The sequence below is a fragment of the Numida meleagris genome, chromosome 3, assembly GCF_002078875.1.
Source record: "Numida meleagris isolate 19003 breed g44 Domestic line chromosome 3, NumMel1.0, whole genome shotgun sequence".
Classification (NCBI taxonomy): domain Eukaryota; kingdom Metazoa; phylum Chordata; class Aves; order Galliformes; family Numididae; genus Numida; species Numida meleagris.
This window is the reverse complement of record NC_034411.1, coordinates 94,185,525-94,211,050: the sequence shown is the minus strand read 5'-3', so window position 1 is coordinate 94,211,050 and position 25,526 is coordinate 94,185,525. Positions and strand designations below refer to the sequence as shown.

Below are 25,526 nucleotides of genomic sequence, written 5' to 3'. Positions count from 1 at the left end.
AGCAGGCTGTCCCCCTGCAGCCCACGGGCACTGCACGGAGCAGATCTCCACATGCAGCCATGGAGGAACCTTCAGTGCAGCAGTGGATGAGGCCTGAAGGAGGTACAGCCCATGGAGAGCCCCTGCAGGTTCTAGCCTATTAGTAATAAGCAAAAAAAAGTACATTAATCTCCCTGTGCTGAGTCTGTTTTGCCCATGACGGTAATTGGTGAGCAATCTTCCTGTCCTTAACTCAACCCTCTACCCCTTTTCCATTGCATTTTCTGCTCCTGTTCTTTTGAGGAGGGAGAGTGAGAGCGTGGTGTGGCAGAGTTTAGTTGCCTGTCAGGGTGAAACCACCACACTCATGGAATTGCATTGTTAAGCAGAAACTGTTAAATTACATTCCTTTCCCTTCAGATTTAAGTCACTGAATGTTGTTTTGTCTTTATCTGTCTAAAACTAAATTCCTTACAGGCTGCTCATTTTTAAAATGACAAAAAAAAAACAACAAAAAACCCTGTAAATACAGATCCTCTCTGTCTTCTGCTCTGTAAAAGTAGCAAATTGAGAAAATACTGTCTTGTGAGTGCAACTTCTGTTGCTTCTTCACAGAGGTACTTTTTGCGTTTTAGGATCTATTAAAAACATTTGTCATGTTGTGACCATTTAGCCAAGTGATTCAGACTGTTTGTAGCAGTAACCAGCTCCCTCATTACTCACTGTTCCATGAATCTGTCAGTTGAAACACTTAGCCACCAAAGATTTTCTGTTCTCATTCATCGGGAATATCCCCAGATAATCAATTAAAAATATTGATGAGATTTAGACCCAAACTGATCTTTGAAGTACCTCACTGATTTGCTGCCCAATTCATTAATATTTTCCCAGTCATTTCATCTTCAGGTGTGCTGGTAAAGTAGTGGTAAAGTATGTGATGCTGCTTCTATATAATGCAGTTTTTTAAATTGTAAGATTTCAAAATCAAGATGTCATTGTACTAAGTCGGATGTATTTATTTATTTTAAAATCCAAGTTCTTCATCAACAGAAGTTTTCTTTTTTTTTTTTTTAAACATCCAAACATCATATACTCTAAAAAACCTTATTGGTTCATTTGACAAGACCCATTAACCATGAAACTTGTTGACAAGAATTGTTCTATTTTTTAGCATCTGTTTGTTGATGGTCTCTGTGGTTGACCAGTCTATTTAGGTATTTTAGGAGCCATATCAGCTTACTTAGACTCCAAATCCGTATTTTTTTTATTTTTTACATAGATGTACTTTTAGAAATTCCCAACTATGGATCCGAATTTACATTTCTGTAATCAGATAGAAATTATCTATCTGTATTTTGTGGTCAAGATCTCGTTTCATTATCCATTTTGGGACAGCTAGTAATCATTACCAGTTTTCACTAATACTTCATTAATTCCAAAATACAGTGATAATGATAGTTGCTTAAATTTTTCAGAAACTGGTGCTTTGAAAAGTTCTTGTTATATTTTTTATTGTTTGTTGTGCCATATATTGCTCAAACAATGTAAATGAAATGTAATATCTCTTTTTCAAGGTATCCACTACATTTTAAAGACAGTGATTAATTCTTCCTTCAGTCAGTATGAAGTTACCTGTGTTGGTTGCTGAGCATGTTCACTAAACAATTATTGCATACTATTTTTAAAAGCTATAAATGTTGAATATTTTCTAGATTGTTGTTAGACATTGAAGTAATTTTTTGAACCTCTTACGCATTGCTGACAGCCATTAAATGAAAATTTTGCTACTTGCTATTTTTGCAAGTGGATGTCCTCCAGTTATCCCATCTTTGAATTTGTGAATTAGACTTCTCACATTCTGATTTATCTGCTGAAAAGATAATGCAGACCCTGTGATAAACTTCAATTTCAGTGTCCTAGTATTATGATCCATTCCATTGGGTTTCAGAAATATTTCTCATAGTTTTATTTTTATACTCTGTACATGAATAACTTTAGTTCTTCTGGCCATGTTCTTTCAAAGGTTTGCTATGATTTGATTAATGTTGCCTTGAGAGTAGCTTACATAGCAGAGTGTTTGAGCCACTATTACTCCATTGAATGAAAAACCTTCCTGATTACCTGATCACATTTATTCTCTCTGAGAGGGAGGTTTTACAAAGTCAGGGCCAACTGAAGCATGATACAGGTATCATAAGAGACTTCCCAGCACTTCACAAACCAAAACGTACCTCTTGGTAACCCACCAACATTTTAGCTTACTTATAGCCTACCTTACAGATTTAGCTGATACTTTCTTTTTGAGGGAAAAGAGGCATGTATGATATGACTTTCCAGATAATCATCTCCTTCAATAACCCTAAATTCTTCCCAAATTAGTCAGTTGCAGGTTGGTAAGACGTCAGAGGTACCAACAACTGAGGCTTACTGCCAGATAAATTTCTCTTTCTCAACTTTTCTCTTTTACTTTTGGAGGTTAGAAAAACTGTCCTGCTTGTTCATCAGCACAGATACTCAGTGGACATTGTTTCCACGTGCATGCTTTCATAGTTTTCTCATTCATAAACCTGCATTTTGAACTGGCCTCTAGTTCATTTCTTTCCTCCAGCTGCTTGTTCCTTCTCTTCAGATGCCTCTTTCAGCATGTTATTCCTTAGATCTGTCTGTGAAGGCATACTTTCAGTTTTCATTCTTGATTTATTAATGACAGCTTGCAAATTGGCATTAAAATTGTGTACATAAACAAACAACTTTGTAATGCATCTTAACTTTTTTGCAAACTACACTTGCAATACTTTGCAGTACAACAGTACAAACATTAGAACTCTTTGACTTGTTTCAAAATTGTGGAAGTAGGAAATGCATTATTTTTCCAAACAAATTTCTTACAAATGAATGATTTGTCTATAGAAGCAAAATTGCACTTATTTCTGCATGATTTCCAGTATTACCCTGTGAACATATGATTTTGTAAGATAGACAAGAAATGAAAAAGTTTACAAGAAATAACTCATCTATCAGATATCAGCTATATTGTGTTTCATTACTTTTATAATAGCAAGTCTAAGGAATCTGGTGAATTTAAAATGAATTGTTTAGTATTTTCAATAGGGGCTTCTCCATTATTTTCTCAGATTTGTGCTTTCTTTAAAAATCCACTTCTTATATTTTGAACATAGCCAAAAAGTTCATTGTTTTTATTAGAGAAGAACTTACACAACATGGAACTCTTTTATTGTGATATATTTATTTGTGATCTACTGTAGTAATTTACAAATATGCTTATGAGAACCTGCACTCATGGGCATAAAACTGTCTAGACAGAAAATTCTGGTTATGTGAGAAAAGAACTTTATTCCGCTTAATTTAAATGCAATGTTGAAATGAAACATTAGTACAAAGGGATTTAAAGATATCATATTTTAAAGATTGAGTTATTGTGTTATTATGTTAATAATAAACCGTTTTCATAGGTCATCAAGCTTATAATGAAAAGGATTGATTAATTTAGGGAACCTATACAGAAAATTAAGGCTTTTTAAAGTATTCATGCCACAGACCCCAGCAAATAACAAGTGCCTTATTAAGAAGTTCTGTTGCTAGGAGACAGTAACCACAGTGCCGGAATAACGTGTTTTTATTTCATATAAGAAATGCTGTTTAAGGCAGATAGTTAGGTAATGAGCAAGGATAGCTGTGTGATATAAGAGATAGGGCGAATGCTTAATTTGTGAGACGGAAAGCCACTAAAAATTGAAAGTCTTTAAAGTATACCTTAGTGTCGTGTGCCACAGGAACAGACTGGTGGTGAAGATCTGTTTGAAGTTTCACTAAAAGTAGGTAGACAGCCTGCTGCAAAGTACTCAGGTGGAGTAATTACAGTACATAAATCAAATAGGAATAAATAAAGACCATGAACGGCTTTAAAAGATGAGGTGTTTATACAGCTGTTTAATCTTGCTGATACAGAATCAAGTTAAGCAATGGAAAGAACGATGTGATTCATAATGCCATATAATAAGCTGTCTAAAAACAAAGTCTGTGAAAGTACAAGAGAGACAGGAAGGCTTGGGATCGCCAGAAGGAATATGATAATGCACTATAGGAGATGCTGAGGAAGCTTTTGAATGACCACATCTAAAGAAATCAAAATAACAGATTCTTTATAGAAACAATATCATAAAAAATGTCCAGAAGTTGTTTTAACTAGGGAGATTGTGCACAAAGTATCTAAATATACGGACTGAAAGAATTTGATACGGAAAACGTGTTTCACTTCAATATCGTGTACTCATGAAAGCATGGCAGAGGGGCATTCTTGTTGAGCTCTGCCAAGGCGGCATCCTAAAACTCACCCCACGCTCTGATTATGTGTGTTCCTTATGTGATCCAGCTTGCCCAGACTTTGCTAGCTTTTGGGGTTCCTTAAGGCGGTGCTGACAGTCTCAGCTGGGCTATGGGGAGATGCAGATTCATGCTTTTAATTCTGGTACAGCTGGTAAGTATACAGGCTTTGGTGTATAAGTTGTTCATACAGGAGGAGATACTTTTATGACAGCAGCACCTAGTCACTCTCCCAAACATCTTTTCTACATCTTTTCAATGGAAGCAGCCCGTAAGCTGGATGTGGCCCCTGTTGCTGATTCATGCATATGTCTTTCACATTTTACATTGATTAAAACAGAATATTTATTTTACAACATGAATGTATGTCCTTGCTAAAATCATTACTTTACTCATTCATTAATGAGTGTTGATTTTATGTTGTATCAAAACTTAACAAAACTGAAACAATGGTTCCCCCTCCCCTTACAAGTTAGGGTATGAGGGTATGTGGGTGAATAGCATAAAAATAATTAAAATATTTACCTGCATTCAAAACTTATATGTTCTCCCCACCACCACCATCTACTTTGGACACCTTTCTGGAAAATGCTTTTGTGAATGACTCTACTGGCAGAATTTTCCATGGACAGACTAGATGTTAAACACACATAAGTATTTGTGGAAGTTGTTTTTTCATCTCTTACAAATGTAGAGTTGTTTCATGAAGTTTAACCATTCAAGCAGCAGGAAAAAATTGCAACTTGATATTTGCAACCAATGAGAAGTTAAAAAAAAAAAAAAGTAAACAGTCTCAGGATCAAACCGTATAGGCTCAGGGCTGATTTATAAAAATTGCTTAGTGAATAATGAATACATTTGTGATTTATATGAAATCGTGAAAATTGCAGACTGCACTGGTCAACTCACAAAGGGGGGAAAATAACAAAATACAAAGCTTAATTAATTTGAATAATTTATTCCTCTATAAAGTCATCCATTCAACTTGAAATAGATTTCCATCCCTCTCTTCAGCAGCTTTATGCCCAAATTAAGGAGGTAGCCAGAGGGGACATGTGCATTTTGCACGTGTTCAGAACATCACTAGGAAATAGGCCTGGGAGAAATTTGAGGTTGGCTGGATTTGCAGCTGAAGACTGAGAGTGTTCTGAGCACTGAGAATGTCCTGCACTTTTTCTCTGCTTCTGCTAGTAGCAAAAACTGAGGAACTCACTCACCCGTTGTTCCGTGAAGCCTGTGGAAACCTTTCAGTATGATTCAGATAATGCCTGAGAATAGATTCCTGCTACAAGGTAATATATTTTGTTAAAAGATATCTGCCTTTGGCCTAAACTCAGTTAATCTCTAGAGCTGTTTAAAGGCCCACTGGTAGGAGATGACTGTTAACAGGAAAGAAATGTGCCCTTCACTATTACCAATGTTCCCAGAGAAGCTGTTTTTCATCCAGAAGCCAATCACAGATTTTCCAATCCATCGAACTCCAGCACATATATGCTTAATACCAAATATACTTAATACCAAAACAAGGAAATAATTGCCAAACATAAATTCAGATATTTACATAGATGTGAAATCATGCTCCAGTACTATTGCCTTGGCCAGTTCCCATTAAAAGCTGCATTGATTGTACAAAGTTATCTATGTCTTTTCAGTCCAGTTTGCAAAGAATACTCAGTTTCCTGAGCAGAGCAGGAAACAAAATGAGCAGTTTCCTCTTTCAGGAAATCTGAGTCATCTTTGTTTCCTGTGCTCTTCATGTGCTCGTGTGCTTTCTTTTCTTCTTTCAGACACTCCCTTGTAAATCTCCATGTTTTCTGCTTCCATGCTCAAACTGCCACAACAAGTTCTCCATTTGCAGGCTGTTTTCATGGTCCCATTGCATAGCTTCTGTTCAGACATTGCCATGTTTGCTTGTACCTGAAGCCATCGATTCAGGTTCACGTTAATCTCCAGATTCTCACAAGAAATGAAGTGGGAATATTTGTTCTATCCAGGAAACGTGGTTACTGCCCCTTAGTGGTATTCTTGCTGACTGAACTCAGGATCATGAGGTTTAGAAATGCTCATTAGCATTTAGGACAGGAAGGATATGGACATCACCCTCTAATATGTAGGTAGGACTTTCAGTCAGGATTAAGACTATACTGTAACAAAAGAGCAGTTATGCTTAGCAAATAATTCAGGTTTGGAAAATAAACCCTTTGAGGAATTAAACCATGTTTTTGTTTCACTTGAGATTTTTTTTTTTTTAAGTTGTGTTTTGACTGTGCTTTTCATCATAAACCTGTATCCATAACAGAGATCTGAGAATGGATTGAAGTAGAAGACAGGAAAACAACATATCTGAGTGGAATAGATAAGTGATGGAAGAGTATTTTGAAAAGAAACAACTGAGAAAGTCATGCACGTGCTGTTCTTTTGCTTTTTTTAAAAAAAAATTTATTATAAATTAAGAATTTATGTTAAATTATGTAACCAGGGTTGCTTCATTTAGATGCACAGCTATGAAAAGTGATAAAACCAATGTCCTAAGTAAGTTGTCTTATGTTTCTCTTTTCTGCTGAGGTCAAGTTCATTATTGTAACTTTGTGAGTGTTTTTCATAGTGCCACTGCCAAATGACATTAAAATTACTAATACAGAAGTAGATTAAAAGAACATGATTAAGATTGCAAAGTCAGGAAAAATCGTAATTAAGGTTGCCTGTGCAATTTTAACTCTGTTCCTGTGTGGATATCCATCCTGATAAGAGTGTTTAATTACGTAGCCATGGTCTTTTTTTTCCTTCTCAGGGCACTTCCCAATCACTGAGCACCATCTTACTGACTCCTCTTAAAATGGTTATATTATCATAGATTTTTTTTTATTTAGAGGGCAGAGCAGAAATAATAAGATTCTTATACTTAAGAATCAGGACATTCGTGTGCTGACAGTACAATTTCACCATATTGTATCTTCTGTAGAACATAAGTTCCTTAACTGTACCAAAATACCCAACTAATGATTTTGGGAGAGAGCCACCCCTGTTCTGTGTCTTCCCCAGTCTCACAGAACTCAAATTCAAGTCCTGATATTTGAGTATATATATAATTTATGTATGTAAATAAAAGCAGCATGAAGCAGAAGTATGAAAGAAAGAGTAAATATAACTTTATGATGAAAACTTTTGTCAACGGTTTCATTGTTTTCCATTTCAAACTTTTTGAAAATGCTACAAAGGAATTGAGAAATAAATTGAAAGTTTCTGATTGTTTATTTTCCTTATTGGAACTCCTTAGATTATTTCATTGTCAGAACTGTGACTTAGGGCTACAAACGTGGTGAACAGTCTGGAGGGCAAGACATGCGAGGAGTAGCTGAAGTCCCCTGGTTTGTTCAACCGAGAGGAGGTTGAGGGAAGGCCTCATCATGGCATACAGTTGGACTCGATCCTTACGGGTTCCTTCCAACTTGGGATGTTCTGTGACTCTATGATTGTTATTTTTAGTATTGCTTTTCTTTGTGTGCTGTGAGTTGGATCCCATTCATTTTTTTTCCTCATTATACAAGAAATCTAGCATACTTTCACAAAAGCTTGTAAGAAATTTATAAATAAAGAATTGATTTTAAATACAACTTTTTGAAATATATCTGCTTGATTCTCAATGTATTTTTGTATTTTGTAAAATTAATATATTATCACTTAAATTGATTATGAAAACTCTAAAAGCAGATAAAATTAGAAAAAACTTAACCAGAAAGAAGGGAAATCTACCCTCTTGGTACCAGCTTGGCATTCACCAGTTGATTTTTGTAAATCTTCAGTTGACCTTCTTGAGAGGAGCCTTTTGAACTTCAGTGGGAATTAATAGGAAGCCCCGTACCTGGAAAGGAGGAACTCCTTTGAAAGCACAGGCTGTGGTTTACCAGGCTGGGGAGTAGCTCTGATCAAAGAGGCCTAGTGATCTTGGTGGACCAGTGAGTTTGATTGTGTTTCTTCTTGTATCACATCTGATTACCTGTCTGATGAAGAAAAAAAAGAAAAAGAAAAAAGCAGTTTTCAGATGGTGGAACTACTAAAATGTCTGAATCAAGGAATTATCAGTAAAAAATCTTTCAGAAACGATATTGTGGAAGAAACTACCACTGAAAAAAGGTGAGGTTTCTGCTCAAGATTTTCTAGTCCTGGCATAACATGTACTGATAATTAGCCTGACAGTTTCTATATCATGTTGGTTTGTGTCTGGCCAAGAAGGTGCTTGTATAGAGATTGCTTCTACCAATCTGTATCTGTCTGCACAGCTGAACCTCCATTATCATGTCTGACAAAGAATAAGCTGTCATTATAGTTAAAGTTACATGGGAGGTCTTAAAATTAGCTTTCTCCCTGGTGATTGGCAGGACAGGCTGAGTGGCTTTAACGTAGTACACAGAAGTGTATTCCTGAGTTGATTTCACCTTTATTTCAGAGAAACCAAAAGGATAATCATATAATAATTTCATGTAAGTGTTGTCACGATCAAGAGAAGAATGTGATTCATTTAAATTTGGAAGAGAATCTAAGTGACTGCTTTGCATCAGTAAACTTCAGAGTGCTCTGTAATTCGTCATGCTCGACAGCAAGAAAACCAAGTTGAAGGAAGTGCATGTATAATGCCGTTAGAACAGTTTTGAATTTAGCTGAACTTTACTCTTCAGTTCACTGACTGGTGTGACATTAAGAACACAAGAAAGGTCAGTTAAATGGCAACATCAAAAAGTTTCTTAAATTACAAGATGGCTCTTGCCTGTGTCCAGGCTGCTGGTGAATCCTTAGCTAATTATCATGGTATACCAGTAGACAAACAGACTACTCTAGATGTAAAAGTATGTTCTTTCAATGTTCAAATTATTTGCAATGGTAGAGCGACATTCCCAAATTTCCACCATGATCAAACTGACAGTAGATTTTGAAAAGGTGTTAATTAACAATTATAATAAGTTCTGAAAGATGGAGGCTTCAATTTCTGTAGAGCTGTTCATGGTACTGCTTAAGATTTGACCTCTACCTTAATGCTATCAGAAGCTGAAATGTAATTAATATTCCTTTCTGGAAATAGGGCCAGCAAGTCGGTAGTTGCTCAGGAAAGGAAAACATTATACATCTGCCAAGTAGGAGCTGCGTATTTTGGGATTCTGTTTGTACCAAGCAGGATTAAAGTTAGTTAGATAAGGGGGCTGTAAGCATCAACTTGAAAGTGGAGAAATAAAAGACTGATTTACTTACATATGACCTACAAGATTTTAATCTCAATGGATCTCCTTCACAAACTGTAGACAGTTTGGCATATATTTATTCACTACACCCAACTCTTCTTCATGTATATTGTGTAGAAAATTCTTGTGAGCCTGGCAAAATTCCAGCGTTAGCAAAACGATATAGAAGCACCTTCACTCTTTGAAGAAAAAACGGTAAAGAATAAGTGAGTCTTTTACAAATGCCCTCAGATGGAAATAAGCCGTGATCATTTATGGATGGATGTTAGCAGAATAGTGGCATAAATAAAAAATACCAATAAAGTACTATTCAGGTGATTTAATTGAAGGTATCAAGGCCAACTAGTTCAAGAAAGAAAATGAAAAGGAATAATTCTATAGGTGACTGCTGATTTAACCTGTTGCAATTAATACACTTCAGTGCCCTTGATATGCCTGCATTTGATGAATGTAGTGGTAACGATTACTGAATCTATCAAAAATAAGCATATTCATTGAGACTGGCTTTTGAATTTAGAACAACCATAACAAAAAGTTAAGCCATTGGGCTAATTTGAGGAACCTGACCACTACATTAAATAGTAGATGTACACTTTTATGCAATTAGCGAGAGCAAGCTGAATTGAGAGAAGACCCAAAGAGATTATGATAGAAAACAGCACTTAACAGACTATTTTCCCCAAGTCCCTAAAAGATCCTTATGCATCAGATCATTTTATGAGCTAAACCCATTGAAGATGGATTTTGCAAGTGTGGGTGTGTGTGACCACTGGGATAGACTTTTCTGTGCATCGATATAGATTGATTGATTCTAGATAGTGCACCACGAACATTACATTTGTTCCCTCAGAATAAAAAGACAAGCTACTGCTTGGAACTACTTTTTGGATTCTGTTAAGCAGCATTTTCCTCTGCACTGTAGCAGTTAACATAGCTGAGAATCTGAATGGACAGATCCTGAAAAGAATAGTTAAGTGCTCTTTAGAAATTCGTTGTCAATGCTAGTCTTCATTTTTGTTATACAGTATAAGCTTTGATGTCTGTAGATCAGCTGTAAATAGATGACACTGTGGAGCAAACTACATCTTAAAGATGGCTCAGTTCTCCGGGTACTGAATCAATAGCATCTTTGCCACTGACATCAATCACAATATAAATATGTAACAATTATAGCAAGTTAAAATGATGATTATAATAATAATGAAAAAAATTTGAAATAATTTTCAAATCTGTAGGAGTCCCTCATAGTTAGCTCCAAAGAATTGCACCTTAATAGCATAGTTTCATTTTCTAAGGAAAGGTTCTGTAAAAAGTAACTTTAACTACTTCACTGTTGTCAGTTTTTTATTTGCTGTGAAAGATACTTAAATTTCATTGGTTTATTTATTTTTGTGTGGAGTCCCCTTTTTGTCTATGCCACTTGAACCATCTTAATTTTAAGTTTTAATGGGCAAATTCCCAGCTTTCTGATATTCTCTGTTAGAAACCAATCCCAAGTCTGTCATTGTGATGGTAAGGAACGGAGTCTTTGGAGAGACAACATCTCATTTGCAGTGAATTCCTGGATGGGTTTTGTTAAATTGGCTCTTCCCCAGGAGTAGCTTATAAATGTGGTTATTCATTTAAATAGTTTACTACTGGGAAAACAAAGCTCTGTAAAGTACAAGATCTCATTTGCAAAGGGGGTCCTGGGGACTAAAAGACATGTGCTATGTGTTGTAGTCTCCATCTTCTGCTTTTTCTGCTGTTAGGAAATAATTTGAAAATTACCTAAAATAGGAACCATATACTCAATGGCTAAACAAAAGGCTCATGTGTGTCTCCACAGCAGAACCCAGAGTGCTAGTAACAACACTGGTTACATAGTCCTCAGAAGAAGAGATCTGAGTGGTTATTGAGAGGACCAGCACAGCTTCTGCCCAGAAGGTATGTCACAGACTGGTTGTGGGAACCTCTGGCTACATGTCTGCCTGGAAAAGGAATATGCCTGGGACTGTTCTTTTGTGATGAGAGTGTCAGACATACCATATGTCCAATGTCTATGTCCACGTTGTGAAATAGAGGCTTCTTCAAAAATATCTCTGGAACGTGTCTTAGCTGATGCTAAGTCATGAGTCATGCCTATGCCCAAAGTATGTCAAGGATCAATCTAGCAATTTAGCAATTAACTTCTAGTGCAATGTTGCTTTTAGAGATCCCTTGGAATTATATAATGAAAGGTGGTCCTCACCTAATTTATGGAAAGAATAAACAAAATCCTTGGAACGTTCATACTTATCAAGTATTCCAAGCATAAAAGCCCTATGGAAACAAGGCTTTTTTCATACATCTAAAATTTCTTGAATTGTTTCTTGGATGATAGTATGGAGAATAGCTTTCAGGAAACACGCTTAAAACAGTCACAATAGCAATGAATAGCCATGAAAATAACGGCCATCTTGCTAATAATAATCCAGTGTGCTCCCTTTTCATATAATGTGTGCTTGAAACATCAGAAAAATGTTTTAAACAGTATGAGAACGTCCTGTATTTGTTGGAACGGCACCTGCTATCATCCCAAATTTTAGTTTTATTTTCTAACAGAATTAAAAAAAAAATTCTCGGAAATAATTGCATGCTTTTCTTTTTCAGTTATACTCAGTGCTCTCAGTCAGGCCCTCACGCAGTCTGTTTGGCTGAATTCTCTTTGGAGAGTTTAAGAGACTTCAGAGGCATTTCTAAAAGTGTTTAGATTAAATACAGAGTGCAGAAAAGAGAAAGGAGGTTCTTTACCTTTGATTTTGATTCTTTTTTTTGTTCTGTACTATAACATTAATAGCTTGGGAACTGGCTTAAACAGCTAAAGGTAAATGCTTTACTAGGCATACTATTACAGTACAAATTTAATATTTTAAATTTAATAATTTTAATACCATATAGGGAATCATCTGTGTTGTTATACATAAATGAAGATGACAAAACTCCTTTTCAGGTAAAGTAAGTAACTTCAATACATGCATAATTCTCCCATTTATTCCTCATATTTTCTGCCATCTGTTTTATCATAAATACAGAACTAGCTTCGGTCCCCGAAGTAAGGAATTGAATGTAAGAATGCAGACTACCCTCATAGGTTTCTGAAATTCTAGGTAAAACTGTAATCTAGATTTTCTAAATGGAATCAGTTATTATATTCCAGATCTTATTTTTATTTATTTTTCAGCAGTTAACTAGGAGAGGTGAGCTGAAGCTTCATATAGTTTATGAAAACAATATTTTATAATTTTGATATTTGTCTTCTTTCAACAGCAGTTTTTGTTAGTGTCATGTACAATTAGGTCTGATTATTAATGGTTTCATAAAAACATTTTTCCCCTTTCGTGTTTTATTGTTCATTCTGTTTGGAAAGGATATTTCTTGCAAGAAAGATGAAAAGCTGAGTTGCCTAAATATAATTATATTTTAATTTTATCACAAGCAGAGATTTTAGATTTTAGTTGAATTCAAGTAACTTTTTTCTGTAATCCAAGTGAACAGAAACTGTGCTTTGCCGTTTTTCCCAACTTTATTACCTAATTGTTACTTCCCGTTACAAGTTGTCATTCTTGAGTTGATACTGGAGCCTGTCCTGTTTCATATCTTTATTGATTACCTGGATGAGGGAATTGAGTGCACTCTCAGTAAGTTTGCAGATGACACCAAGCTGGGTGGAAATGTTGATCTTCCTGGCGGTAGAAAGGCCCTACAGAGAGATCTGTACAGGCTGGATCACTGGGCTGAGGCTAGTGGGATGAAATTCAACAAGACCAAGTGCTGGGTCCTGCACTTTGATCAGAACAACCCTAGGTAACGCTACAGGCTTGGGGCAGAGTGGCTGGAAGATTGTGTGGAAGAAATTGACCTGGGGGTATTGGTTGATGCTCAGCTCAACATGAGTCAGCGGTGTGCCCAGGTGGCCAAGAAGGCCAATGGCATCCTGGCTTGTATCAGAAATAGTGTTGCCAGCAGGAGCAGGGAAGTGATCATCCCTCTGTACTCAGCACTGGTGAGGCCGCACCTTGAGTACTGTGTTCAGTTTTGGGCCCCTCACTACAAGAAAGACATCAAGGCCCTGGAGTGTATCCAGAGAAGAGTGATGAAGCTGTGAGGGATATGGAGCACAAGTCTTATGAAGAGTGGCTGAGGGAACTGGGATTGTTCAGTCTGGTGAAGAGAAGTCTCAGGGGAAACCTTATTGCCCTCTACAACTATGTGAAAGGAGGTTGTGGCAAGGTGGGGGTCGGTCTCTTCTCCCATTTAACTAGTGATAGGACTAGAGGGAATGGCATAAAGTCGTACCAGGAGAGGTTCAGGTTGGACATTAGGAAAAATTTATTCTCTGAAAGAGTGGTCAGGCACTGGAATGGGCTGCCCGGGGAGGTGGTGGAGTCACTGTCCCTGGAGGTGTTTAAGGAATATGTAGGTGTGGTACTAAGGGACATGGTTTATTGGGAAATATTGGTGATAGGTGGTCAGTTGGACTAGATGATCTCAGTGGCTTTTTCCAATCATAATGATTCTATTATTTAATATCATCATCACCGTTTATCTCTATTTGTTTATCTAATTATTTATTCAGCAGGTTCACTTTCATCCTACCCTTGCTGGTAGTAAAGCGCTTAATGCTACAGTGACCAATGGAAAATCATTGTGTCTGACACCAGGAGACAAAAGAAGCAGGGAGGAATCTGTGAAAAATGCCTGCAAGAATCAAAGCACAGTATAGATGGAGATGATTCACATCTCTGCAGTGATTTTTCAGTAAAAGGTAGCAGAGCAGAACGAGAGACCATTGTCACTCATCTTTGAATTCATTTTACCTGATTTCTAAAGTATTTCTCTGCTTCCCACTGGAGCTTTGAAACGGGCTGCATGTCTGAGTACTGCTTTTTTATTATTATTTTTTTAATTCCAAAAAAGTGAGAGTAAAAAAGACAGCTAATAGAGGGAGAAGCTGCAGGCAAGTAATGCAGAAAAAAAAAAATTGGCCATCTGTCTGTCCATGCATTTAAACTTTCACAGATTTTTGTGCAAACTGATTTAGAGTAAAGGTTTGTCAAAAGCATGTAATGATCTTAAGTTCCTGGATCACTTAAATTGTTTAGAAAGTGTTGCTAGAAATTGAACGGTTCATATTTGAACAGAGAAACAAGTTGCATTTAACATAGCTGCTGACAATTTTTTTGGCCTATTTGTATGATTTTTTTAGTTGGTTTCTTGAAAAAAAAAATATATTTTTTGTCTTCTGCAAGTCTCCCAGTGATTGACTGATTTAGTAACTTACGGTTATCTGACTCCCATTCAAGTCTATGAAAATCTGCTGATGACTTTCAGTGGAGAAGAATCAAACCTAGTGGCCTTCATCTTACAAAGCTCACGCAATTTGCTCACAGACTCAAGGTAAGCAAATTTAAGTTTGCACAGATAAAAATGTGATTGGGCTGAGAATGTTTTCCTGGATTGCAGTGTTCCCTTCGAGCACGAACAACCACAACATTCTTACAAGCTGTTTTTTCTTGGTTTTAACCAGTTCTATGGCTATCGCTGTTACTATTACCAAAAAATGCTCTGAATTTTCATGCCCTTCTAATTGAAACCTTTACCAGCATTCCAGCTCATGCTTCCAGGAGAAGAGACTTGGGATCTGCATCTGATTGTTTTCTGATAGTTAATTTTTTTCAGCTGAAGTTAAAGGTTTTTCCACTGTTGAGGTATTGACCCAGGATCTCTCACAATTTAAGTTAAAATTTCATTTCACTGGGAAGTGGATTACCTTGTTAAATTCTCTGGGAAAAGCACATGCATTTTTATAGCTGCTGAAGCTCCATACGTGTTACTAAGAGTAGAACAGCCAAGACTTCCAAGAGTTCAGCCAGGCTTCCTCTGTTGTTAATGCAAGCTGCCTGTTGCTGCCAACTTCAGTGACTGAATTTTGTATCCTCCTAGAAGACGACTTCTTATAAAACTTCTAGCCCTGTAGAAATAATGTCCTTGTTACTTTGTACTACCACATTGCATAAGTTTTATTGTATGATTTTGGCTAAGTACACTGTTGAAAACTTAAAAGGGAGCTGCTAGAGCTAGTGGATCTGAATCTTTGCTGTAGAAGCATTAATTTCCTACCCAAAAAAGTGACAGACAATGAGGGCTGGTAATTGTAATGCCATGGGAAAGTAAAGAATGGCCCATTTTCTGTTGTACAAATAGGATGTAATCTTTTTATGCTAAGTACTTGGCTTGCAGATGTATACAGGAGCCCCTATGCTTGCATGTTAGAAGAATAAGCCTGCCAATCATGGAACAGCTTAGGTTGAAGGGGACTTCAAAGATCACCTAGTTCCAACCCCCTGCCATGGGCAAGGTTGGCAGCCACCAGATCAGGCTGCCCAGGATCTCATCCAACCTGGCCTTGAATGCCTCCCGGGATGGGGCATCCACTGCCTTTCTGGACAGCCTGTTCCACCGCCTCACCATCCTCTGAGTAAAAAGTTTTGTCCTAACATCTAACCAAAATCTACTTTCTTTTAGTTTAAAGCCATTCTCCCTTGTCCTGTTACTGTCAGACTATGTAAAATGTCAGTTCCCTTTCTGCGTATAGGCTCCCTTCAAGTACTGAAATTCAAGGCTGCAGTGAGGTCTCCGTGGGATTCTCCAATCTAAAAAATCCCCGCTCCCTCGACCTTTCATCACAGGAGAGGCACTCCAGCCCTTTGATCATCTTTGTGGCCCTCCTCTGGACTTGCTCCAACAGCTCTACATCTTTCTTGCGCTCAGGGCCTCAGGCTTGGACATAGTACTCCAGAAGGGGCCTTACAAGGGCAGAGCATGGAGGGACAATCCCTTCCCGCTCCCTGCTGGCCTCTCCTCTTTTGATGCAGTCCAGGGTACTGTTGGCCTTCTGGGCTGCAAGAGCACGCTGCTGGCTCATGTGCAGCTTTTCATCCATCAGGACTCCCCAAGTCCTCCTCCACAGGGCTGTTCTCAATGAGTTCGTCTTCCAGTCTGTACTTGTATCAGGGATTTCCTTGACCCAAGCGCAACACATTGCACTTGGCCTTGTTAAAATAACATAACCATAACATAACATACGTTATGCTTCTTGATTCTATGTTTGTAAGATCCTTACAATAGAACTGCTACAGAGGGAAGCTGGGATCAGAACCACACATCCAGCACAGCTCCCTCTGAAAATGGATCAGCAAACAGGGACTGAGGCACTGCCTTCCCACTTCTCACAGCTCCTAACCCATTCCCAGAGGCTACATCAAAGTGAGAAGTCAGGGACTTGGCCTTGCTCATCATCCTTTGGTTTTTCTGTTGTGGCCACCAGTCAATTAATGATTGTGGCTTAACATATAAGGTGAAACGTTGGTCCATGTTGCAAGAATAACCAAATAATCCTTGCCTTCTGTGAAATCAGAAGTTACTTCTTAAATTGCAGGAGAGCTTATAATTTGTTGATCTGAAACACAACAGAAGTGCTCAGTGAATATAAAACACCTGTCCTGGATCAGCCTGATAAACACTAACACTTGAGCACAGAGTGGGAATGGGGGGTGTGGGAACGTCCTGCAGTCAGACCTGGCTATGAAAGGGCTGCAGATCCAGTAATTTTGACAAGCACTGAAATTGCTGTTAAGTATTTAAAAGGAGAGAGTACATGAGAGCTAGAGATTTTATTTTGGCATAAACATTTCTTAGGCTGTTGTGTTGTAAGTCACGTGCAGTGGCACTGGGAGGGGGCAGTGGGGCAGGTGCATGGTGTGACCCCGAGGTTCTCGTTTCTGGAGCCGCTTTCTCAGCATGGGCTGTGGAGTGTAATGGAAGTTGTCACCTTTTGGCCTGTGCTCCTCTAACCTTCAAATAATGGCCACAAATGTGAATTCATTCAAATTAAAAGTTTTACATCTGTCAGGTTATAAATCCGTAAAAGAGCAAGTCTGTTATTCAGTTGTGTTAAAAAGAAGTTGAAAAGCCTCTGAATTGAAACATGGTTGCCATTAGATAAGATACATTTTGCATGGAGCTCCCTGTATTTCTAGAAGGAGCATCAAAACCAGAATGGTGCTGGTTAAGCTAATGAGTCCTACAAACAGCCAGGTACCTCTTCTGTGTCAAATGCTCTCTACATAGGTCCAAAAAGGTGAAGTAGGGTATTTCTGCACAGCATTTTATTTGGGTGGTGGGAGCAATTCACACCCCATGTGGAGTGACTGGTTTGCTGATGTTTGTTTGAATTGAAATTCTTGTGCTCTGACTTAATTACTCTGCATTGGTTCAACAACCCCACCCAACGTTGGCCAACTAATCTGAATTTAATATTTTGCAATCTGAATTTAATATTTTGCATTAAGCACAGCTGTTCTGGCTGCAGCAGGGCTGGCCCCAAAAGTGACTACCTCCAGCCAGCCCCTCACTGCTCATTTCTTTGCCTGATACCAAAGGTAATGGTCACGGCTCTCTGGGTTTTACTGTCTGAGTGATTTCCAACCAGGGTGAGAGATGATCTTACCCTTACGCCAGGGGTTGTGGACAGAAGTGGGAGAAGGAGCGAAATCTGAGTGATAGCTGAGCCTGATGATTCTGTCACAGTGAGTGTGTGCCTGTGTCAGTGTGCTTTCTGAGAAGTGTTGTAGGACAATGCCATCTGTCCAGGATGTGTACGTAGCTCTTTACTGATGTACTGAACTCAGTATTATTAAGTTTTTATGTTTGAGTATTCCCGTTTATTTAAAGATGTATCTACTTAGTGTTCACAACACTGTATGTTTATTTATTTTTGTTTACTGTGACTAGATAAAAGTGTGGGCCAACATTTACCCGGGCTTGATATATAGCATGGTGTTATTTTAGCACAAATGCTTATTGTTCAGCACCTGCATAAGATCAGCCGTGACAGCTGATGGTTTAAAATTTATGATGCCTCATGTTGCTGATATGATTTCAGCTACAAAAACACACGAGCTCAACTTTAGTCTCTTTGTCTTTGGAAATATAATTTTAAGTAAAACGAGAAGAACTCTAGGCTCATCTGGCAATTCTATATCTTATTGCGTCATATAATGTGGATTACATACACTAGAGACAGCTGAAAAGTACAGTTTCCCTTCAGACTTCGCCTTGACAGATTTGCAGTCTGCTGAATCCTGCAGAGAATTGAGGATGTGCATTACCATGCATTGTCTCCTGCAGGATGCCATGAACTTTCAAGTTGTTTTCACTATGTAATTGCTACAGTTTTTAAAGTCAGGTAATAGCAGTGGAAAACTAAGTGATATGTATATGTAAGTACAATTTATGAGCAGTGTTTTCACATTTAGAGTGAAACACATAGTAAATCAGATGGTTGTCTAGTTTGGTAATACATGGCATATTGTGCTGGAGTGTAAAACTAGAGCAGAGCACTTCCTACATGTGGAGAGTTATTACTTAATTGAATGCATATCACGTGCCAAAAAAAAGGCAGACATAATACATATAAGGACTAAAGTGGAATAGGATGACGTTATGGAGAAAAGCACAGTGCTTTTCACTTTGACATCTGATGATGAAGTGGCCACAACCCATAATTTCAACTCCTATCACTCACCTCTTCCATGCCAATAATGTTACTTATTAATTTATCTTCAGTGTTAAAAAGATTAATATTAGAAATTACGAATATAATAAGTGTATACAGGGCTATATGTTCGAAATCAGAGGTGGCTTTATCACAGTACTCTACTAAAGAAATCATGGCCTCTAAGTTTCAAGCCAAAATTAGCAGTTAAGTAAAGAAATTGTTTGTTGGTCTGCTGCTGTTGGATTTGTCAGGAGGAAGCCGAGCGTTTGTGTAAGTTTAACTCTTTCTGCACTAACATTGCCTAGGTTAACTGCTACTAATTTGATATTGACTATTTAAGAGCTAGGATTTAAGCAAATACAAGGTTTGCCAGACACATATTTCCATGTTTATGTTCAGGAAATTGTAAACTAATGCACTGTGCGAATGCCCATCATCTTCCTCCATCCACACTCATTTGTCTGTGTCTTCCCACATTGACATCTTCATTTTGAATATCCCCCTAATCCTTCACTTATTGTTTTATAGCTGTCTCATCAAGAAAGCACTACCTTAGTGCTTATTTCTTTTCTGTTGGATGCAGGATGTTGATAAAAAAGCAACCCCCTCCTGAGGTATCTTCAGACGTTCTGTGCTTGGGCTCACAGCTGGCTCTTTACATGAGTAAAGGACTTGTTCACCTTCTCAAAAAACTTTCATGCTGTGAAAGAAAATCAGGTTGTAAATAAGCTCACTTTCCTTTAAATCTCTGCCAAACTATCCCCATCACGTGGAGTGACCAATTCAAGCAAATTTTCATATGACATAAAAAAATACAAGTGGTAAAGGGGCAATAGTAGTAGTGATGACTAGTGCATGTTCCCAGAAAATGAATATGTCTAAACTGAATGTGTGAAAATGAGCATTCAAGACGCCTTCATAATTGCATGGTGTGATTATTGCTGTAAGCCATTAACTTGAATTCATAGAATCGTGGAATCACTGAGGTTTGGAAAAGACCGCTAAGATCATCTAGTCCAACCGTTTACTTACCACCAGCTTTGACCACTAGAACATGTCCCTAAGGACTACATCTACCCTCTCCGTAAGCATCTCCAGGGACAGTGACTCCACCACCTCCCTGGGCAGCTCATTCCAATGCCTCACTACTCTTTCTAAAGAGAATAAATTCTTCCTAATATCCAACCTGGAGCTCTTCTGGCACAACTTGAGGCCATTCCCTCTTGTTCTATCACTGTTACCTGGGAGAAGAGACCGACACCCACCTGGCCACTACCTCCTTTCAAGTAGTTGTAGAGAGCTTCCCTGCACCTCCCCTTCTCCATACTGAACAACCTCAGTTCTCTCAGCCACTCCTCATAAAACTTGTGCTCCAGTCCCTTCACAGCTTTGTTGCCACCTTTGTACCCTGGTTGTTTTTTTGTACTGCTATATGGAATCAGGACAAGAACTCTGTGTGAATCTCTTTAAAAAAGCTCTAACACAATTTTAAGAGATGGAAAAAATAATACTGTAATATTAGGACAGTATAAATACTAGCGCTTGTATGAATCTTCTTTCTTCAGAAGCAAGCACTGATTTGTTCTTATATTTATCTGAAGGAGATAAAACAACAATAAAAATATAGTAAAAGCGTTAAAAAATCAGGGCTTCTGACTTAAGCATTCCTCAATCAGAAAGCTTCTGGAAAGTAAGCACAAATGTCCATTAAACACGTGCACAACAGAGAGGGTAGGCCGAAATTATTAATATGCTGTGATCAGTGGGAGGAGGATAAGCAGAGCACTGGCAATGTTTCCTGCTAGAGGATGGTGCCCCACTTGTCACCGGCCCTGATGTGAAGAAATACAGCTCTGAGGGACTGCAGGGAAGCCTATGTGTGAGGGTCGAGGACAATGCATTTACTGTGAGTGTTTATAATTTCTCTGATAATAGATTGTCATGTTCAGTGCAGAGAACAAAGCAACTCTCACCTTTCCTTCCCTTGAATATCGAGTCACCTCATCCTGTGATGTACAAGGCAAAGTAATTGCATCTCAAATATGTGGTGCATTTTTGTTTAGAAGGTTAGTGCAAAATTGATTTATGAAACAGTTTTTCCTGTTTATGTCAGAGAGGCCATTTTCTGGTAAATAATTAGATGTGGGTTTCTCTGCTATGGTGACATACGCTTTTATGAGGCTAGGTACAGTGCTGCTTTCCATTACATAAAAATTGGAGGAAATCCTGTCTAGATCTGCATGAGTATTTTAAAGACTGATTCTAGTTGATTTTGGAACAATAATTTTTTGAACGGTGTTTACATGTGCCTACTGTGAAGTGCAGTAAACAATGATCTGCTGCTGCTCTGGAGGTTGCTTCCTCCTTTCATCTCAAAATCAATTACTTGTTCAACTGAGATTGATGCATATGGGAATGCCTGTATAGCTCTTGACATGGAAAAAAATAGTCTTCCTGGTCCTTGAACTACCACCTGGTCTTCCAGTTTGGTAGTAGACAGCTTGGGACAAAACATTCTCCTGGCCTAGTGCCTTTCTTCTATCACAGTCATGTATTGGAAGTATCTAAGTTGATGCTGTCCCCCTCTTCTGCACTTCCTTTAATGTAGATTTTTAGGTCATTTTTCAGACTTCTGTATCTGAAGTTATGTACATAAATGATTAGTACTTTTTTTCTAGGTATTCATTTTAGTCTCGTGAATACAGAGTTAGATTCAGATGTCCAGTAGATTTATCACCTAAATTTCATATAGCGCTCTGCTTTTTATTATGCATAGATTTAACTGATATATTTTTAGGAAAGTTGTAGGGTATCCAATGAGTTCCTTAAAACATAATTCAAATCTCACTAAGTTTATACGAGAAAAGCTGAGTATTAAATGAGCTATTTATTTTTGATAGCTTTACACTTAATCTGGCAATATAGCAGGCAAATTCTTCTAGGATATATTTGATGTGTTATTGAAATATTAACACCATTTTTTAAAAAAGTATATTTATGAATTTATTAGATGAACTTGATCTGTTTTAAGTGTAGTGTATTGGAAGGGAGTTATAATTCACTGAATAAACTGACACTGGGAGAAAGCAGACTAAATTTTGAAGGACCTATTTATACAAATATAGAATCGTGTTTTTCAAAAGGTTTAATTTTAGCTTCTTAGATTTTTTAAACTTTCACAAAATCATAGAATCACAGAATGCTTGAGTTAGAAGGAACCTTAAAGCTCATCCAGTTTCAGCCCCCTACCACAGGCAGTGTTGCCACCCAGCAGCTCAAGCTGCCCAGGGCCCATCCAACCTGTCCTTGAATGCCTTCAGGGATGGGGCATCCACAGCTTCTCTGGGCAGTCTGTGCCGGTGCATCACAGCCCTCTGAATGACCTTTCTCCCTTATATAGTGTGGACTGAAAATTAATGTGATTTTTTTTTGTTTGCTTGCTTGCTTGTTTGTTTTTCAGGGAAAACAATACTGTGTTCCTGATTCAATTTGAGTTCTAATTTCAGAATTTGGCTTTTGTATTACTGGAAGAAATTTCAACAGTGCTTAAATGGAACTGAAGCTCATTTTATCTAGGATTATGGAAATACTTTTTTTCTTTCTACTTCAGTGTTCTAGAACTAAATTTCTCAATTGTTGCTATCTATTAGGCAGAAGCTTATAATGAAATTAGTACAAATATAGCTCTCCTAAATGTACAGAGAAGATGGAAGTATATCAAGACCAGGCAGTATTCAGATTATCAACATAAAATTTCACCACCAGTACAAGGATTTCTGTAAATCCAGAACACACCTGGAGGAGTGCAGAGCCAGTTCTCTAGCAGTGTGAGCAGACAGTTTAAAACTCATCAGAAAAATGATTTCTGACACAGTGGTCCAGAATTTAAACTGCTGTGACCTTCTCCCAAACTGTAGATAACAAAGGCAGATTAGAAATAGTACTAACAGTAGTCATAAAAATCATCCACCCAGACTGAAATCTTCCTTAAAATAGAAGTTACAGCCTTCCTGGGAGGATAATTCCTGAAGATTAACAGAGCATTCACTACTTGCGTGTAAAAAAAAAAAAAAAAAAAAAAAGGGGGGGGGGGGGCCTAAAATTGGAAGGCGTCATTTTATAAAGCAGACATGCCCGAGCAGACAGCAAGTCGTGGAGGATGGGAGTGAGGCCACCCCCAGCATCTCAGAGGAAGTAATTAAGAAGAATTGAGTGTGGGGGAAAATCACCCTCTTGACATCAACATTACTAAGAGACCAGCAGGTCCCCATGCTGGCTGGCTCTGGTGGGTGGAGGCTAGACAGGAGCACAACTTTGATTGTATTGATTTAGGTAATAAAAAATTTAAAAGAATAAGAAAAAGGTCTCTTTTGCAAGAGCAGCAATGATTGCAGCACAGACTGGTAACTTACTGATCACCATTCAAGGCAGCTGGAGCTGGCATAAAGAACATAGGGAGGGGAGGGCCGGCAGTCACCTCACAAATAGATAAGGTCTAGGTAGCATATGGGAGAACTAGTATCCAGATGCATATCCTCCTGGTCTACAATGTGGCAGAAATTTACAGAAGAAGAGGAGGTAGATAAATAGTAGAGACTTACTGCTTTGTGAAGCTTGTCATTACACAAATTCCAGATCAATCTTTCACTGCAAGTTTCCTCTCGCTCTCTTAAATGCTTTGCCCAGCCATGTCAGCTGCAATTCTTGCACACATTAGTGTAGAAAACCACGTTGATAAGTAAATGGTTAAGATCAGTAGGTTTGTAATGCCATTAACAGACCTATATTACAACATACAGATAATTGTTCATTTATTCATATTGCAGAATAGTTCTCAATGTACTAGATATTTTACAGCCGATGTGAGAAAATAGGCTCTGTGAGATCAAGGTGTGTGTGTCCTAAGTCATGTGTGATGGCTTGGAGAGGGAAGTATAACTTCCTCAAGTATTCACTTGTTAAAAAGTAGATTTTCTTAACAAATGAAATACTGATGATGCTGTACTGTCCTCGGTTTAGGTGTTACTAATGTCCACAGGTTAAACAGGTTAACCTGTTAAACAGGCAGGCTTGGCAGCAGATCGACTTCAGTAAAGAGTACTAGAGGAACCATGTAGATTGCTCTAGAGGGGGATCTAGAAGCTTTTGTGCCCTGGCTTACTCTTCCTGGGAGGATCTGGATAGAGTATGTAGTCCAATCCATTACACTACACACTGCTGTTGAGTATTCATTTCTGATGTTCTTTAGAAGTCTACATTCAAAATGTAACAATTTAGTAACCTACTAACTTGCAGTATTGATCGCAAACTGGGAACATCTTAGATACAACTTAGCTAAATTTCTCCTTCTACTTTTTCCTTTCTGAAGAATAGTAGTGCAAGTGATTGACAGCTTGTGCAATAAATGCAGAATGACTTGCTATATTTTAAATTTTGAGAATATTAAATCAAAAAGATTGCTGTCTATTTACTTGAAAACAAATTTCAGCATTGCAAGTGCTCTGGACTTGCTATAGAAACACTGTAATAATAAAAGAGGTGACGATCTCTTAATATTTTTGGACTCCAAAATAGAAGTAATCCATTTTTTAAGAATCTGAGAGAGTAGGAATTATTTCTCATTGTCTGCAACTATGTAAATAAGTGAGAAAAATTTTGGCATATTAAATGTTGATGAAGAGAAATCTGTCTTCCTGTATACAATCAACTCTACATATCTTCTCTGAAGAACTTGGTTCAGTGTAGGCTCAACTTCTTTTTTTCAGTCCCTCTTATTTAGTTTCAATCTACCTAGTCTAATTTTTGTACTGGTGTTTGTTATATTCAGATTCCTTACAGATACAAGGAATTTGACAGCTTCCATTTGCCAGATTTGTAATCTTTGTGGAATTCTACTGCACCCTTGATGAGAGAAAGACCCTGAAATCTTACTGACAGATCTTTACCAACTCTATTTTCCTGAGTGACTTAATATTCTGTGGATTTTTGTTAGGACTTTATGAAGATCTAGAGGACATTTCAGAAGTTTTCATTCTATTGAGAGATAAAGAAATGTACCTGTAGAGGAGGAATAGGTTCTCAAGTTGTTGTTTTATATTTTGTCTTCCATCTTTAGTGATATCGAAAGGCTATCTCGACATTGTCTCTAGGTACCCCTTCACAAGTAGGGAGTTGAACCAGATGGCCTCCAGATGTCCCTTCCAGACTCAGTAAATCTGTGATTCTGTGAATAATTAAAGAAATTAAGGTGTTTGCAGATATATATTTTACAAGAGCACTGTCTTATTCTCACTCATCAAATATGGTTCTCATCACGGCTGGTTACACTTAGCCAGAGAAACATGGATTTTCTTCTAACATGCATACCAGGCTGAGCTATGTACTTTTCT

At 37.8% G+C, this 25,526-nt stretch overlaps 1 protein-coding gene across 1 annotated transcript in view; it reads left to right on the top strand.

Annotated features, from left to right (window-relative positions):
- Window positions 1-25,526, top strand: part of EIPR1 (EARP complex and GARP complex interacting protein 1) — a 168,511-nt gene that overhangs the window by 106,018 nt on the left and 36,967 nt on the right. The window contains exons 11-13 of the transcript XR_002437250.1: window positions 11,386-11,483; window positions 12,477-12,528; window positions 14,828-14,975. The gene's annotated coding sequence lies outside the window, so the exon portion shown is untranslated. The remainder of the gene's footprint in view (window positions 1-11,385; window positions 11,484-12,476; window positions 12,529-14,827; window positions 14,976-25,526) is intronic.